The sequence below is a fragment of the Aedes aegypti genome, chromosome 3 (assembly GCF_002204515.2).
Source record: "Aedes aegypti strain LVP_AGWG chromosome 3, AaegL5.0 Primary Assembly, whole genome shotgun sequence".
NCBI classification, from domain to species: Eukaryota; Metazoa; Arthropoda; class Insecta; order Diptera; family Culicidae; genus Aedes; species Aedes aegypti.
The window spans coordinates 84,542,402-84,559,927 of record NC_035109.1 but is presented as its reverse complement, the minus strand read 5'-3'; the positions used below and the strand labels follow the sequence as shown (position 1 = coordinate 84,559,927).

Below are 17,526 nucleotides of genomic sequence, written 5' to 3'. Positions count from 1 at the left end.
GTTGCATTTGCACAATCGAGAACAAACAAAACGATTGAAGAGCCTCAACTTCAGCTTATTTAGCAAACCGCTTTAATTTGCACTCGCATCAACTAACACTTAAGTGCCTATCCACCACCGAACTTTAAGTATACTCACTCGCACATGCTCCTACGCCTCGGAGCCACTCGTAGGTGTCTGGAAAACGATCAAGTGCGTTTCTGCAATACTGGCGAGAATGGGTTTGTGCTTGACTTCTGCAAGCAGAACGCATACAAATTCAATGCAAGTAGTTATCATTTAGCAAAACGTTTCATTCGTTAAAATACCTGGACTCTATATCTAATGGAGTTTAAAAAATAATCGTGAATGACATAAGAGGAATTCTCTCTAAGGATTAACAAAAGTATTCCTAATATGATGAACACACAAACAAATTTTAAAATTCAAACTATTATACCTAAATGTTTCAATCTTGTTTGACAACTTACTGACGTTTTTTTAAGAATGTCAAAATCGGAAAAGACTCATTAATCAATTGACCGATTTGGACACTCTTTAAAAAAATGGGTTAGACCGTAGCGGTAAATGCGCAGCTTCCCAGTAAGACCAAGCAGCGGTTCGAATTCCACCGGTCGAGGATCTTTTCGGGTTAGGATTTTTCTAAATTTCCCAGAATACACAGTATCTTCACGGACAAACAGATGTAACACTGACGAAATTTGCATCCACCAGTTATTTAGTGATCATTTCAAATTCTTCAAAAAGTCAACTTTTGTATAAAAAAGGTCACTAAAAATACTATTTTCGTGATCTGATGATAAATCAACGATAATCTGGATCAGCTTCTTGAACTTAAATAGCAGGACAGTATTGTCTTACTGGGTTTTATTTAAAAAAAAAATAAATGCAAACATTTTGCATGCATTTTTTTTCGATCTGCATAACAAAGTTTTAAAAATAGAAAGGATTCTTTGCTAATTTTCTAGAAGAGTTCATGTGAATATTGCGCAAACAATTCTAACAACATATCTGAAATTCAATTGTTGAGTTTTGTAATAAAAGTACTGGTAAAGTTTTGAAATCAAAATGTCGCCATATTTCCTGAGTCCAGACCTGTTGGGTTTATTTAGAGAAAATTTCAACAGACAAAAATAAATCTTCGAGCTGTTTAATGATAAGAAAATGAGAATTCAATTTAAACTAAGAGCCGTAGCGTGGCCTCATGGTGTCCTTGGCGAACCGCCATTTTTGTGCGTCCATTTTTTTTTTTTTGAAAAAATCTTTAAGGGCTCTACTTGAAAGTCTAGGGTGACTTCTGTTAAAAATATCCATTGAAATTTTCAAAAAGTTCCAAGATAAATCTCAAGTAATACTTTGAAATATTATTCATTGAAATATTAGTAAGACTTCTTCAAGAAGGCATATTTCAAATATCTTTTGAAGACATACTTTATGATAGCCCAGAAGATTTAAATGTTCATGAACCTAAAGATTTCAAATAAATTGATAATGAAGTTTCTGTTCGTATGACCAAAGATAAATTCCAAAAACGCACTTGTTTTACTGTCCCTGTTAAAATTTAAGAGTGAAATGCTTAGTTTTAAAAAGATTATTGTTTACATAGCTGTCCTATTTATGTCTACATAAGTTTTAAAACATTTATTGTCCAATATTTAAAAATAAATTTTCGGTTATTCTCTGTAAAACTATTTGATAATCATATTTTCTTCACTTAAAAAATGTGAGGCAACTGCAGAATATGCTCAATAAATTTACGATAAATTCCTTCAATAATCAAGAATTTGTTAAATATTTTCAGCTTTTATCATACAATAAATTTTAAAATATATACCGTTAAGTCACCAGTCACCGTGCGGCCTCCATTCACCGTGCACACATACAAATTCCTACAGAATATTCATACAATTTTCACAAATTATTCTTTTGTCAGCAAAATAAGGTAAAACTGATGGAATGAAGTAGTTCTTGTCACAAAGCCTTCTGAAAAATCTGGTTTTAGTAGTCGAAATCATGGGAATTGTGTTTAATAATGGGATTTTTTAAAACTCTTAGTAGAAACGTCAAAAAATCACATTTTTCATTTTAACGTTAGAGCATCAAATTTTTCAAAATTTAAATAAGTTTTCGCCGTAGATACTTCTAGTTACATGTATTTTAATGTACGAACCATGAGATTTTGTGCAAATTAGATTTTTTTTTATAGTGTTTCAGTCGAAACACAAATACACGGTGAATGGACCCTTTTTAAAATGTATGGTTCCTATTACCGTGCATTAGTGTAAAAGGCTTGAAATTATTGGGTAATATTGGATTTATTGTTATGTCGTGATTTAACTACTCCATATTTAATTTTTGAGTGAATATGAATTGGTTTGGACAATACAGTCAAACCTCCTATAACGATTTCAAGGAAAAAGTAATGATTTAGCCGTTTTTTGAACTTTCTATGCCTTCCATTGTAAAATAAGGTTTGAATACCATTAAAACTGAATGCGCACACTACTAGCAACCTAGTTGCTCCACCAACAACGTTTCTTCAAGATACGGAATTAAATCATGACGAAAACTATACGCACGGTAAATGGTGCACCAGTGTGCACGGTAAATGGTGACATAGCACGGTACGAGGCGACCTTAACATTACATTTGTAAACATAATTTTGGAGTATTTTTTGTTATACATCGCTAATTTCAGATTTTTTCCTGAATTATGGTATAATTGAACGCCTCGTAGTGGTATTCTATTTCGCTTTAAATGTTTTGGAAAAAATATATAATTTTTTGAAGTGCAGATTTTTCTTAAATGCACGGTGAATGGTAGCTTGACGTATAAAACTTATGCAAAATATGTGTTAGCAATGGAAGGATTTTTTATTTGCAGCAAATACTCAAAAATATCAATAGAGGATTTCTAAGGAAATTTTACCACGATTACAGAGAGAAAAATTGTTGTAAATTTTAGCATATGCACATGTAGGCCAGATTTGTTGCAAATTAAATTACAATAAAATCATGTATGTTTCCACTATACATCGTGTAATCTAGCATAGACATTATTCGATTACGCGACAATTCGCATAAATTTACATGATGTTGATGTAATTTTCCACGATGTGTCATGTGCAATTGTGACAAATCTGGCATTCCAGTCATGTGCATGATTTTATGCTGAAATTTACATGGATTTTTCCTTGTGTGTACATAAAAGTGTAGTCAACACTTTCTTGAAATGTTACGAAGATATTATTTAGGATTTTTTTTATGAACAAACAGTAACATTTTTGTAAATTCAAACGATTATCAATCTTTCCAGAACATTATTTTGAAGGAACAAAATAACATTAGTGTTGTTACTTATAATACCCAATGTTATACAATTCTCTGATAATCCTGTTCGGGATTCTATAGAATCGAAGTTTTCGTCAGAACTTTGCGTAAAAATACCATTTACCCTCCCCTTGGTTATGCGACCTTGCCGCGATGGGAGAAACAAATCCCAAGAACTACTCCATATATCGATGTGAAAATGTATCACTATAATTCTGTATATGTAGTGCACAACCCGATAAATTTTCAGCTTCATCGGTTCACTAAAACTCGAGATTTGCTTCCACAAAGTTTTGATGATTATTGTTAGAGTGAGACGAAAGATAGGGAAAATAACACGGTCTCCCGTGTCCCCTTAATTCGGTATTATCTTGAGGCTCAAAAATATATCATTCAATCATCAGCAATCATCAAAACCTATAACCCAGTTTTCTCCTTTAAATTTGAAGAAATACTAATGGTTATTTTTCTCTTATGTAGTAGGTTTGAAATAAATGAACTTTGTTCCTAGAATACAAATATCGTTTCATTAGATTCAGTGTTATCAAAAGTGTCATATGTTGTAGTTTGTGGGACGAGTTGTAATAAAAAAAATCCATTCGCCTGAAGACGGCAACTTTTTAGATCAATAGTAAACGATTAAAATTGCATAAATTCTCCTTAAAGCATGTAAGGTTTAAAAACAGATGAGTGGAGTCTGTAGCATAATTTATTGCCTCAATTGCAAGTGGAGTTTTTTTTTATGATTCCTACTTTTTTCTAGTTGCAAATGTAACGTTTTAGTGTCTACTTTATTTGTGCCACTCGTTGAACAGAAAGCAGCCTACCCAACTAACATTCACTCATTTAACAAACACCATTATGGCAGTTTTATCCAGCATCATGTTTTATAACATTTTAATAATTTCCATGGCCAACCTTTGTTAAAGCATTGTTCACACAAATTTGGAGAAACTTTAAAGCATGTCGTTGAATACCAACTTTATTTTTCAGCTTAAAAAACGTTTTACAAGCATTTAGTTCAGCTTTTATACGGCTGGTCTAAAAATAATTAAAGACTAATAAAAACAAAAAAACTTTTTTTCTAGGCACTTTATAAATATAGTGTGCACTATTATTATGATAGTATAACAATCTTATTTAAAAATCGCCTGTATACTGGATTCGAACTCGAGACCTTCCAATCGTCAGCGGTATGCCTTGCCATCTGCGCCATCCTAGAATTGATGATTGTACCGTCCAGTGCAAAATATAAACTTCTCATAGCTGAATATTGACCATGTTCGAGCTTCTATTCGACAACGTCTAAACAACACATGGTACGCTAATCTACAACTGAACAAGCATATTATTCAGCTGCTGTTTAGTGCTGATCCAAGCTGAGTTCAGTCGGCTATTTTTAGCGCACAGTGAGAAAATTTATGTCGATGTTGGTCAAAATAATGTTTATTTACACAAAGTAAAACCAATCTGAAATAATTAATCTTAATTAGTTTGTTCAAAACTGATTAATTAACTTAAATAATTTTATAAATTATAGTTTGATTATTTTTTTATTTGTATTTTTCATAAACCTATTACATATGCGTTGAAGTAAGAGTTCTTTGTATGAATATATTTGAATCATTTGAAGGGTTAGTCCTCAGAACCCAAATCATTTTTCTTAGAGCGCAGTATTTATTCAGTTGTGAAGAAATGTCATTTCAAATGTAGCTGGCTATAGAATGGGTAGCTTAAAGTGATATTAACTTGATAGATATATGATATAAAATATCTGGAAATGATATCTAAAATAAACTACTAGAACAATGTTGGCATGTCATATTTAGATTCTGCAAGATTTTACCAATAGTTGCGAGCTATTCATTAGATCTACGTCCATCAAATTTTTCCAGGAACAAAATTTTGATATTGTTTTCAGATATTTTATCTCTTATGTCAATCAAGTCAATATCACGCTTTGTTTGTCAGTACTTTGCTCCTACTCGGAATACTTAGCTTAAATGTTTATTTTTGTTTTTCACAATAATTCTGCATTTCTGGAGACTGATCATGTTTATTTTCTGAACAGCTATTTCAAAAGTTTTAAAAATGCATAATTGAAATGCAGGGTGTCCATCCATCCGGGAAATCCGGGAAAACCGGGAAAAACCCGGGAATTACAATTGACCGGGAAAAACACGGGAAATACCCGGGAATTTGGAGATCATCCCGGGAAAATATGTATTTCAAACATAAAACTACAGGTTTGTTTAAATTTTAAGTTGTCTGTTATTAGTACTTCACATTATGAATAATTTTTGGTAAGTAGGATCTTTGAACCATTTCTAGAAGGGTACTTAAGGATTTTTGGCAAGGTGCTTTTCGAGATGAGTGTTAGATTTCCATTTTAGTTCTTGGTAAATATTTAATGAGATATTTACTGGAATCGAACCGATAATTGACCAGTATTTGAAAGTTCTTTCTGAGAGATCACTGAAGTATTAGTAAATTGCTAATAAGATTTTTAGTGGATTCTAGAAAAGATCCTAGGCTGATTTTGCCTGAAATTCTTAGTAGATTTTTAGAGGTTGGCAAAATGCTAAACCAAAAAAATGCAAACGCATTTATTGGGAGATTTTCTGAAATCCTGGACAGATTCATTACGAGTTCCCTTTAGCGGATTTTTAGGGTGGTTGATAATACTGATTCTTGATGAAGCCTTGTCAGGATTACTAATTTGACTAGTCTTTGATCTATTACAAAGTTATTATGAGGCCTCCGACGAGATTTTGTGTAGATTTCTGCAGATTGAAAGCGAATTCTTTCAATCATCCAAAACAAATTTCGTAACTAGATCTTTGATGGATAAAACAATAACAAGGGCCTCTAGATATTTTTGACCAGATTTTTGTTATGTTTTTGACAAGATTCTTGATATCTTAATCAAATCTTTTGAAGATTACTTGGAAATTGCAATCTTGGATTTATGTAAAAAGTTTCAGCCAGGTTCATAGGAAAATTTAGGTAATTTTTTTTCTTGGATTCAACATGAGTTTCATCAGATCAACTATTTCTCCATGAACAAGCCATGTCTAACGCATAATTCCTAAGGCATTCTTAGAAGGAAATGGGTTGGCTATTTGTTTATATAATTCCAAAATTTCTCTGAACATCCTATGAATTGGGTCCTAAAATGTTTAATGAATTCTTGTTCTTATTTAATAATACGAAAGAACATGTTCTTGCGACTATTTTAGCAATTTTTCAAGCTCAAATAACGGATGTAACATGTTTAAACTTTAATTTTAAAAATAATTCCAAATATGAACCTTGACACTTTTGATCATATTTGACGTTCACTTTGTCGATAAAAACGCCACAGGGCTTTTAGCTTTTTTTTTTTTTTTAATTCTTTATTAACGAGAATTTTAACTTAAAGCTAGTTCTTCTCTTTATTCTTTTAGCTTTAACCTGAGTGTTTTAACACTAGGGGTCGTTCCTATCTGACATTTCGGAAGGGACGCGTTAAACAAAATATACCCAAAATTTGAGTTTGAACCAAGGGGTTTGTCAAAATCTCAAAAACCGTAAAAAATGTTTTTTGGACTTACACCAACGAAAACCATTTAAATATTTAGTAAACATGTGTTTCTGGTCTAAGTCTTAGCGTTTGGTACTAAAATTGGGACAGGGCTTTAAGACCCTATTCGAGGGGGTCACGATCTTTTAGATATTTCAATAAATATGTTATATCTTTTGATCTGAAACTCTTTAAAAATTTTAACCAAAAATACAGAGCTATTACAAAAACTTCAAAATGTTATCCACGAAAACCGCGACTTCTGAAATTCGATCCGCGACTGGAAGCAATCCGCGCCAAAAAATTATTCAAATTGTCATCGAAATCTCCATGTCACAATACCCAATCGATTTTTCGTAAAAAATAGTTTAACATTGTTGTGTAAACTTAATTGTTTTAACAAATTTCTGTGTTCTTTGATGCACTTTTCTTAGTACCGTAATCCAGGGGCAAATTAATCACTATAACTTTCTGTTATATTATCCTTAGGAACTGAGATATTGTCAACTTAATTTCGGCAAAACCAGTACTTCGTTGATCTCCATCAGTGCATGTAACTATTTATTTTAGGAAATAATAATGTATCATAAACCTAGGTAAAAAAAAATTAAAATGGTCCACTGGGACGAAATTGATTGTAAAGTAAAAATAAGAATAATAAATATCTCCATCTACTAAATGTGGGTCCCCTAATACAGAAAATGACGTAAAAAAATCTTACAGCTTCTGCATTTGACCATTTTATTGTTAAGTTTAACTTTAAAATAATATACCTAAATGTAGTTTATTTACCTTGTAATAGGCACGTTTTCCGAAAATAAACGGTTCGAAAAACTACGCTAGTTATGCAGTATGATTTTAAAATCGATTTCAATAGTTCAACAAAATTCATATACTCAAATTTTGCATATTAACTTAGCACCAGCGGATTGTTTAGTACTGACTTTTCCAACAGTATTGCTTACACCTAATAAAAACTGTTGATATTTCTGTGCAAAACTATCCTTATAAAACTAAAACTGTTTGAAATCTTGGCACGTATGTAGCATCCTTAAAATATACAGTGCTGTTCTGAATAATAGCAGCGCATGTCGATTTTCATACAAAATGCTCAACTTTGACATGCTGTAGTTTTGTTCCCTTTCAAGCAATCGAGTTGAAATTTTCTCCACAGAACTACAAATATGCCCAATTTTGTAAACACAAAATTTCAAAATTGAAACTTATACGATGAAATTGTGTTCACTGTGTTTCAGTTGAAGAATTGAATATAGTGAATGCATTTTCTTACAAGTTAACTTTCTTAATTTTGAACGAAAAAAAACGCTATTTTCTGCAAAACTTGGTCCTTGTAACTAAACTATAAATTGCACTTTACAGCACTTAATGAGATGACGAGAGTTTACATTTTTAAATACAAATTCCCTAATAATAAACTGCACAACTTGTGTCAAAACAATTTATTGGCGATTTTTGTGGCATAATTTAGGAAATCCGCGCGACATAATTGCAGTCATTCGTGATGTTTGCGCCTGGCCTGGCGAAATTTGCGACTGTTGTAACAGCCCTGATATCGAGTCGCAGGATCTTTTTGTAATCTGTTTTTTAAGTTCTTGGACATCCGGGAAAAATCCGGGAATTTGAAAACTGATTTTGAATGGACACCCTGATAATTGAAATGCATTCGGAACTCAACACGAATTTCGGATATTTTGTCCATTTTATGAAATTTAGCTATAGTGTGATCGCTTTTACAAGGCTTATTTATTGCTGAACAATGTGTTTGTTAATCGACATTTTGGCCTCTATTGGATCAACTGTTCTTATAATATACTGAAGCTGAATTAGGATTTAATAAGATACTTATTCAGTTCTTATTCATGCTTATGTTAAACATGTGGGAATAGCTGAAGTGCGACGCAAGTAAAACGTTAGTTCGTCTTCTGAATATCCTTTTATACATATACATTTGTTTAGTGGAATATTGGCTTTTTAATTGGGGGAAACATGTCTTGTTCAGCTCATTTGTAGAACAATCTTGACTAGTCGAATGAGAATCTTTGGAAACGTTTAATAAGTGGCGATTCAACTTTTGTTCATTCTAATGCATAACGTTGAACATTGATCTAAGTTTGTGTTAAAAAAGCACCTTCTCAGCTCTTTATAGAGCAAATTTTTTATTCAGCTGCCATTACCATTATTGAACAATAATTAAACATGCATGCTTGTTTGTGGCTCTGAATTGTTAGTTGGGGAAGCACCAAATTTGATTCTATCCGATGCTGTCGACCTTAAAATGCATTCTCTTTAGAAACTTGTTTCGCTACGATAGGCCGACACAACCGAGTGAAGATTGAGAACAGAGACAAATTAAACTGAATTGTCATTTCAAACTGATGATATCGAAAGTTAATTTTGATATTAGAAAATTTTGTTTTCAGGCATACTCGTTCTAAATTATTCAAAATTTTCCGCTCTTCTTGGCATTACATATCCACACTAACCATTGTTTTTTCTACGAAAATTCCCCTTTTGCATTTGTGTATTGGGTGGTCGGCACGACTATACTCTATAGCTAGCGAAGTCAAAGAACTTTCAATTCAAAACATCCTTGACCATACCGGGATTGTAACCTAGACATGATTTTGATCCAAATACACAAACATAACATGACTAAGGAAGGTCAATGATATAAAAAACGAACTGCTGATTTCTTTAAAATGCCGGTTACCAACTATCTACAAAGTATTTTTTTTTTTCAGAATTATGTATGTATTCAAAGAGAAAAACTAGGAAAACAGCGCTGCGCCGTGACACGCCAAATAGCTGCCTTGAAATTCGAAATCACGCTTCACACTCGCCTGCACCACGAATCTATGGCCCTTCTCTCGCGTTTCACACAAGTCGCCACAAACAATGATGAACTTATAGATCTTAGCCAAAACACACCATTACCGCCATCAACCTTCGAGCTTGCATAGAGCTTGTTCGGACTCGGAGACGTGCCCTAAGCCACAGACATTCGCTCCGTACACATTAACCTGCTTCATACTGTATTTCTGCATCATATGATGGCCACCGACGCTGAATCAACTATAAACTAACCGAGCAAAATACACAAAGCGAGACACCGACCACCGAGAGTAAGAAACGCACAGATCACTCGGTTAGTTAGTTAGTATCTACCTTAGTTAGTGGTTTTTCTACACTCTTGCTTCAATCCTGAAGTTATGTCATAGTTAGTTGCTTTTCAGGTTGCTTTCAGCACTCGGCACTAGTTGGTTGGTTTCGGTCGGCTGACAAACGCGATATCGTTATTTTTTTTGAACCACTTTCCCACGCAAGCTGCAGAGATTACACCCTGCTCTAGTGCAGCACTTCGTACATAATCACCAGGAAGCACTTCTTGATCTCATCCCCAGTTAACGCATCTACCAGCAGCTGTATTGTTGTTCAAATCGCGATAACTTTTTTGTTCTTTCGATATTTTTGCATTATTGTCTCACAAGTTCTCAAAAAGATCTCCTATTTTTAGAATCTGTGTCGATTTTGGTCATTGGTCACCTGGTTTTGCAGATATTTCGATGTTCCTTGCGTTTTCAGCCAATTTATCAAAAAACTTCTCTAATAAAATCTTACAAGTTAGTTGAATTGTCTTCAAGAAATCTAAAAGTTATAAAATGATAGGAAAAACATTGTCTAAATTCAAATGAATATAACTTTTCAGAAATTGATGAAATGGATGCATCTGGAAGCATTCGATGGAAATTTTGGTCAAGTTACAGAATTTTCTTGGCCATGCATATTGGCCACCGGACACCGTAGTTGTTCCAGATTTTATGAGGTTATGTCCAAATAATGTTTCTCTGTCGCTTATATTTTTTGTGCAACGTGAAGTTGAAGAGATGTTTACAATTTTCCAAGAAACAAGATTAATTTGAAAATTGAATGCCACCGGACGCATTAAGGTATTGTGACACTATTTTCAGGAACCAGTTTACGGAAAAGGTCATATTTCTGAAGATTTCCAACGAGTCTTGATGCACCTGGTGGTATTCAATTTTCAATTGGATCTAGTTTCTTGGAAAATTGTAAACATTTATACAAGTTCACGCCGCACAAAAATGCTAGCGACAGATCGTGATTTGGATATGACCTCAGAAAATCCGGAACAACTGCGGTGTTCGTTAGTCAAAGTAGACCAAATTTGCCGTCGAATGCTTCAAATTTCATTCACTTTTCAAAAAGTTATTTAGGCGAAAATTTGTGGATTTTGTCTTTTTTACTGAGATTCCTTAAAACTAGGTAACTTAGATTGTTCTTTTTGAAGAAAATCTGCTTATTTCTTCATTCTGTTTAAAAATTATGTTTTTTTTTTATTTTCAAAAAAAAAGAGACTAATTTCTTAGTTATTGTTTGCAGTTGAAAGATTGCATAACGATTCATTTTGAATGTACCTATAATTTTTCAAATAATTGAGGCAGCTTTGATAACGGGTATATAAACACATGGAAATCCACATGTTTCGAATTGAAAAAAAAAAATATATATATAGCAAAGACTGGCACGCGCAAAAATTGGTTGAATTGAAATTGAGGTATTTCTGTTGAAAATGCATGAAAAAAAAACCTGAAATGCTGCATTTGAAAGTTGAGTGTGTGTAAATTGGTTGCTACACGGCAACGCGGATTTAATCAAATCTGAGTTGTTTCAACGCAAAACCGTAGTTGAGCCCAATAACCCAAATTTGGCTAAATTTTCAAGGCCTCCATCAGGCACTTTGCCTTTGAAGCCATAAGAAAAATGTACTTAAATTTGGTTTGATTCAACGCAAAATTGCGTTTATTCAACCCAAGCTTGAGAATAATGCATTTCCCCAATTTGGCTTATTGGGCCAAACTACCTCCATTAGGTAGGTGCAGCTCTTTCTGTTCATGACAACATTGGTGGGGAAGAGAGAGAGAGAACACCGAGAGATTTTGGGTTGAGGGCATAATTGATATACTTATTTTTGGGTAAAGTCAACTCAAAAATTAGGTAAACTGTTTTTTCCGTGTACGATGAGTTTTCACCTTTTGCTCTCCAGTTGTCAAAATGACGTCCAAGTATAAAAGGCAGTGTGTCAAAATGCACAGCAAAAGAATCCGACGTTCTCGCATGAAACTTATGTGAAGGCGGATTTCAAACAGCTTTTGGTACAGGAGTTTCATACCACATTAGAAAAAGGAAAAGTGGTCGAAATTTTCAAAACTATCAAACTATCTAATTTCCTAAAAATACCTCGTCCGGCGGCACGTGTGCTCTAAAATTTGACATTTTCATCACTACAAGAACCGTCAAACAAGAGATCTACGTCTAGAAGTGCCTTGAAAACGGCTGTTAGCATTCCTGAAGTAACATAATAGACATGACTTGGCGACCTGCCACTATGGAATAAAGGCAATTGAGTGGTACGATGCAACAACCTCCCAACAGCCCAAAACTCCACCCTATCGAACGGTATTGGGTCTTGGTCAGATGAAATTTCAAAAAAAAAAAAAACGTATGGAAAACGAGCAGTATTTTATATCAAACTGGCGTTCGGCGGTAATTAAGGTCGATGAGACCACTGTGCAAAATTTTATGGAATGGGTTAACCTGAAAGCACGGCAGCTCGGATTTGTCAAACCAAAATAATAAACGAACATTTTTTCCTTAAAATATATGAAGAAAGCTGTTACAAGAAAAAAATAATGTTTTTAAGTTATGAATTTTAACTGAAAGATACGATTTGTTTGACGACCAATTTTTGCGCGTTCTAGTCTTTATATTTCGAACAAAATTGAATGAATTACCGAAAAGTTTATAGGGCGTTGCATACCTCTAGGCGTTTATAATTACATGGATTTTTTTGGTTTGATTACAAAACCGGTCCTGATTTGTAAAAATGCTTTTCGCTAGACTTAAGATTGAATTCAAGTTCTACTATAATTAGACTATCAAGGATAAGTGACGAATAGTTTATAACACTATCAAATAGTGATTTTAACATTCCAATTTAAAGCCTCAAATGATTTCGATTTCAACTAAAATAGCTCTGACATGGTTTATCATAATAATACACTCCCGTGAAAAAGTTTTGGTGCATCCCCTCAAAAAATCACAAAAGTGTTTTATATTATATATTTGTGATTACACGTCCAATTGAAACTATCTATGACGCATTCGAAAGACAAGGAGTTATTCTTACTTCGTAGGTATTTTGACAAAAACATTTTTTGAATATTGTATAGTTACTAAATTTCTACTTAAAGTTGTGATATTTATAAAAAAATATACCTTAAAAACATGGCTTATTTTTTCAGCATTGAATCGACCAAAATTTTAAATCAAACCAAACCTGTGAAAGATTGGCGGAAAATCTTATCTTATCTAATGGATTTTTTCATATCCAAATATGACACAAAATGTCATGAAAATAGGACATAACACGAAATTTCACTCATTTGAAAACCTAAAAGGAACAGCGGAACTGTCATGAAATATTTTTTGTTGATTAGCAATTACGAGCAATATTTTATGTACAACTGAATGTCAAGTGAGACGAATTACGCTATAACTCACGTTAGATACTTGCCAAAATTCCCACGAAAAAGAACATAAATGATCTTTTCCTAGCTGTTTAAATCTAAACAATAATATTCTTACTTTTTCTACAAGAGAAGTTATAATAAGAACAAACTTAACAGTCAAATTTGATTTTTAATCGATTACAATGATTTTTTTTCGTAATATGAAAATCGGAAAATTCGTATCGAACTTCACGTTTAGTTATTGCATAATTAAAATAACGTGTAATTTAGAGCGAGTAAGGGCGCTTAAGCCTAGGCTTTAGAGCCAGGACATGCGGGAGAAATAACTGTGTCCCATCGAGAGTTGCTCGCTGATTTGTACAGGCCGACTGCGATACAATTCAGATCATTCTATATCGCATCACCATCATGTCTACTCAATCACCAACGCATTGATAGCGATAGACTATGACTATTAGTGATGGGTTAAGTTTGGTCTTAAATTAAGCAAATAAAATGACAATTTATTAGTACGATATTTTGGGCAGTGCTGCAGATGATTGATGGAATGATGTGTTGGTCACTTAGAAGCATTAATAGCTTGACTAATTACCATACTCATTCTGCGATGATTATAACCTAAAGTGCGATGTTGCATCACTGGTGTTGGTTGTCAAATCAAAGTGATATTGATAGCTCGCAGGTGATATTGATAGTTTTAGTACATCAGCCATCAGCTGATATGACTTTGGTCCCATTCTAGGAAAAGGCCTACAAACAACAATGGAGTGCGCATTAACTATCTTAGCAACGCCACTTCCAAAGATTTGCTTTAAATGGAACGGTTGGTACGGTCTTCCCCATTTCCCTTCTATGGTTCATCATTGTTCATCAATCAAATATTTTTTTTACTATCATAGATAGGGTCGGTGTTCCCTTAGTGGACTGTCCCCTATAGTCGCAATAGTGGCGTTTTACGGCCGTTTCACTGGTAATCGTAACAAAATAATTTTTGACATGAAGATCAGTAGCTATTTATCTAAGTACCATTGACACACAGCTCGATTTTGTTCAAAAAAAGATCGAAATAAATAGTTTTGCCTAAAATTTTAGCTCCCTTGCACCTATAGTTAACCTATTGTTCCTATAGTAGCACTACTAAGAGAAACTATTTTGTTATTAAACAAAATAGTTGATAAATTAGGAACTTTTTTACATCAATCGAACGCTTTTGAACCACACTTCAAAGGAAAAATATAAAAGTTTTGTAAAAATACGGTTTTGATTTGTGTTTTGCCTATTTCGTGAGGCTAGTGCTACTATAGGAACAGAAATTAGGAATAGTGCTACTATAGGCACATGTGTTCCTATAGTGGTACAGGCGATAATAAATACAAAAACATGAGTTTTCTTATGTTTCATATTTTTTCCACAAAGCCAAGAAGAAAAGCTTTCAGATGATCTAAAAATAATCACGCAGGCTTCATTTTTCGATTTTATACGAATATTTGTTCTTAGCTATGCGGCTATTGGTACATCGACCCTATCAGTTTTTTCTCTTTTAACGGCTGAAAATTCGTGTTATGTTCCGTTTTTATGACATTTCTGGCTTTTCCATTTTTTATATGAAAATTGGTAAATTTTTTATAAACAAAACTTTATTGCGACATTTTTTTCGAGCTATATTAGCTATACAGTGTCTTACCGATTTTGGCAACAAGGCGTGAATTTTATGTTGCCAAATCTGGGTGTTGCCAAAACCAGGATTTTTAAAAGATACATGTTTTTATAATTATAATCACTGAGAGTTTTGGCAAATATTAGGCAACTACTAAGAATGATGTGCATAATGTCTGGCCTTCTTCAGTTCAATTTTTAAACTAACTTTTTAACTTACATACTGCAAGTACAAACACCACCTGAAAAGCACATTTGTTGTATAACATACAAGCGTGGTATTATTTGCAGTGGCAATTTGCGGATGTTTTTGAATGGGAATATACAGCTTTAAAGCAAGAACTTATTGAAAGTAGCTGGTTTCATATATACAGTTAGCGAAAAAAGTAACCAAGTGCTGTTTTTCCATACAAAATGCCCAAGTTTGGGGCTCTGTATCTCAGCTTCTAGTAGTCCAATATGGATGAAATTTGAATGACGAGATACAAATAGGGAGTTCATCATATTTCAGTCATTTTCCAATGAATTTCAAAGGGTTGTTTAGAGACATAATTAAGTAACCAAGAGACTTTCAAATTTAATTAAAAAACGGTAAATTTTGGGTGGTTAGTTTGTTTGGCATAGTTATTCACTTTCAGAAGTTACGCTAATTTGCAGAACGCATCAACCATTTACATCTTACCATTTTTCACGGTGTTCCCCTGACCGTTATTATCAGAAAAAAAATCTCCATCAAATCTGTGCTATAGGTTTATATAGTTATTTGTGAGTTCTGGGAAGAGTTTTCAATGAGAAGATAGACGAAATTTGGAGTTACGTCCTTTTGGAAGCGTAACCATTGAAAACACTTATTTCCAATAGTTTAATTAGGCATTCTTATACTTTTGAGCATATTCAAATGTTTTCAATGGCACATTGCTTTTATATGCCGCCAAAGTATTTCACTGATTTTCCATAGGCTCAAAACAGGCATTACGGAGCTAATTTCATCATGTAACTAAATTAGTTCTTGTAGCACAATATTTTGGCTAGCTTGGTGAACCCATGTACTCACGATTCAGTTTATTTTACATGCAATTATTGTTACCTGTTGTACATCGAAGAGAAGTGTTCGTCAAGGAATACTTTACGAGGTAAGTTTTCGGTTATGGATAACAGTGTATGGAATAAAATAAAATTAAAAACGTAGAAAGCAACGATACAAAATGGAAGAAAACAATGCAAAGTTTAGAATATCCGTTGTTATTTTGTTTAATGGAGTTCAAATTTGTAGCATTTACAGAGCTTTATTTTATATGTTCGTCTTTGTCAATTTGGAAAACTTTGTGAGGCTCCAAAAGTATGATTTTTTTACTTAACAAGCACAGTCTGCGATCGAAAACAAATAAGTTTACATGGAAATCTTCAGATTGTGTAGCATTGGAACCATATTCTGGTATGTCGTCCAGCAGGTTATCAACAGGGCCACAGAACAATTTACGATTTTCCGGTAATCAAAACTGGAATTTACGTAAAATCCATGAACAACTCTGTTTAACCATATTTTATATATCTTTTCAAAATTATACCCCTTGACTTTGAATTCCATTATCCCGAATACCCGAAGACCATCTCCGCAAGTTACAGTTTCTAGAATGGTTTTTAGAACTTCGAATTCCATTATCACGGGACAATGTCATAAGGTAATTATATATTCGGGACAATAGCATTCAGTCTAATAGTGCGTTCAGGGTGATGACACTCGGGTTAATGAAATTCGAAGCTAAGGGGCAGGATCCGTCATTGATTTAGGAATTTTCAAAAGCAGTTTTTTCGTTCAAAATCAAGAAAATTTACAGGAAAATGTGTTCACTGTATTCTGTTCTCTAACCGAAACACAGTGAACACATTTTCATCGAATAATTTTTAGTATCGAACAGAAAAACTGCTTTTGAAGTTTCGATGATGACGATGATTACGATAGTTGATCGTTAAAGTATAGAATCTTCTCAAGAGAGTTTGATTTTCGAGGGAGACATGTAGCATAAAGCTCTGAAAGTCTTATGATTTTAAATTTAATTACTTTTACTATTGTATTCATACAGAGCTCTTACGTGTTCGTGAAATCGAAAAGACCGAGAAACCCAATGGTAAAATTGTAGATATTTTGAAAAATATAAATGTAGTAATGTATGCTACAAATGATCACAAAAGTATTGACAGTGGTCTAGAGTTCTATAGTTTGGTCAATTGTGCATTACCCAGCAATTAAAGTTTATGTACTGAGGCAGTACAAAATCAGCCGCAATAGCCGGTAGCTTCTGCTTCTTCTTCTTCTTTCTGGCGTTACGTCCTCACTGGGACAGAGCCTGCTTCTCAGCTTAGTGTTCTTATGAGCACTTCCACGGTTATTAACTGAGAGCTTAC

General features: G+C 33.5%; 1 protein-coding gene and 1 long non-coding RNA gene across 3 annotated transcripts in view; one reads left to right on the top strand and one right to left on the bottom strand.

The window, feature by feature from the left end:
• Window positions 1-17,526, top strand: part of LOC110679547 — a 134,897-nt gene that overhangs the window by 112,046 nt on the left and 5,325 nt on the right. The gene's annotated exons all lie outside the window — the stretch shown is intronic.
• Window positions 1-17,526, bottom strand: part of LOC5579167 (organic solute transporter alpha-like protein) — a 72,959-nt gene that overhangs the window by 52,711 nt on the left and 2,722 nt on the right. Inside the window, exon 2 of one of the 2 annotated variants that reach the window (XM_021854457.1) lies at window positions 10,079-10,333. The exons of the other annotated variant lie outside the window; for it this stretch is intronic. The gene's annotated coding sequence lies outside the window, so the exon portion shown is untranslated. The remainder of the gene's footprint in view (window positions 1-10,078; window positions 10,334-17,526) is intronic. 2 annotated transcript variants of the gene reach the window in all.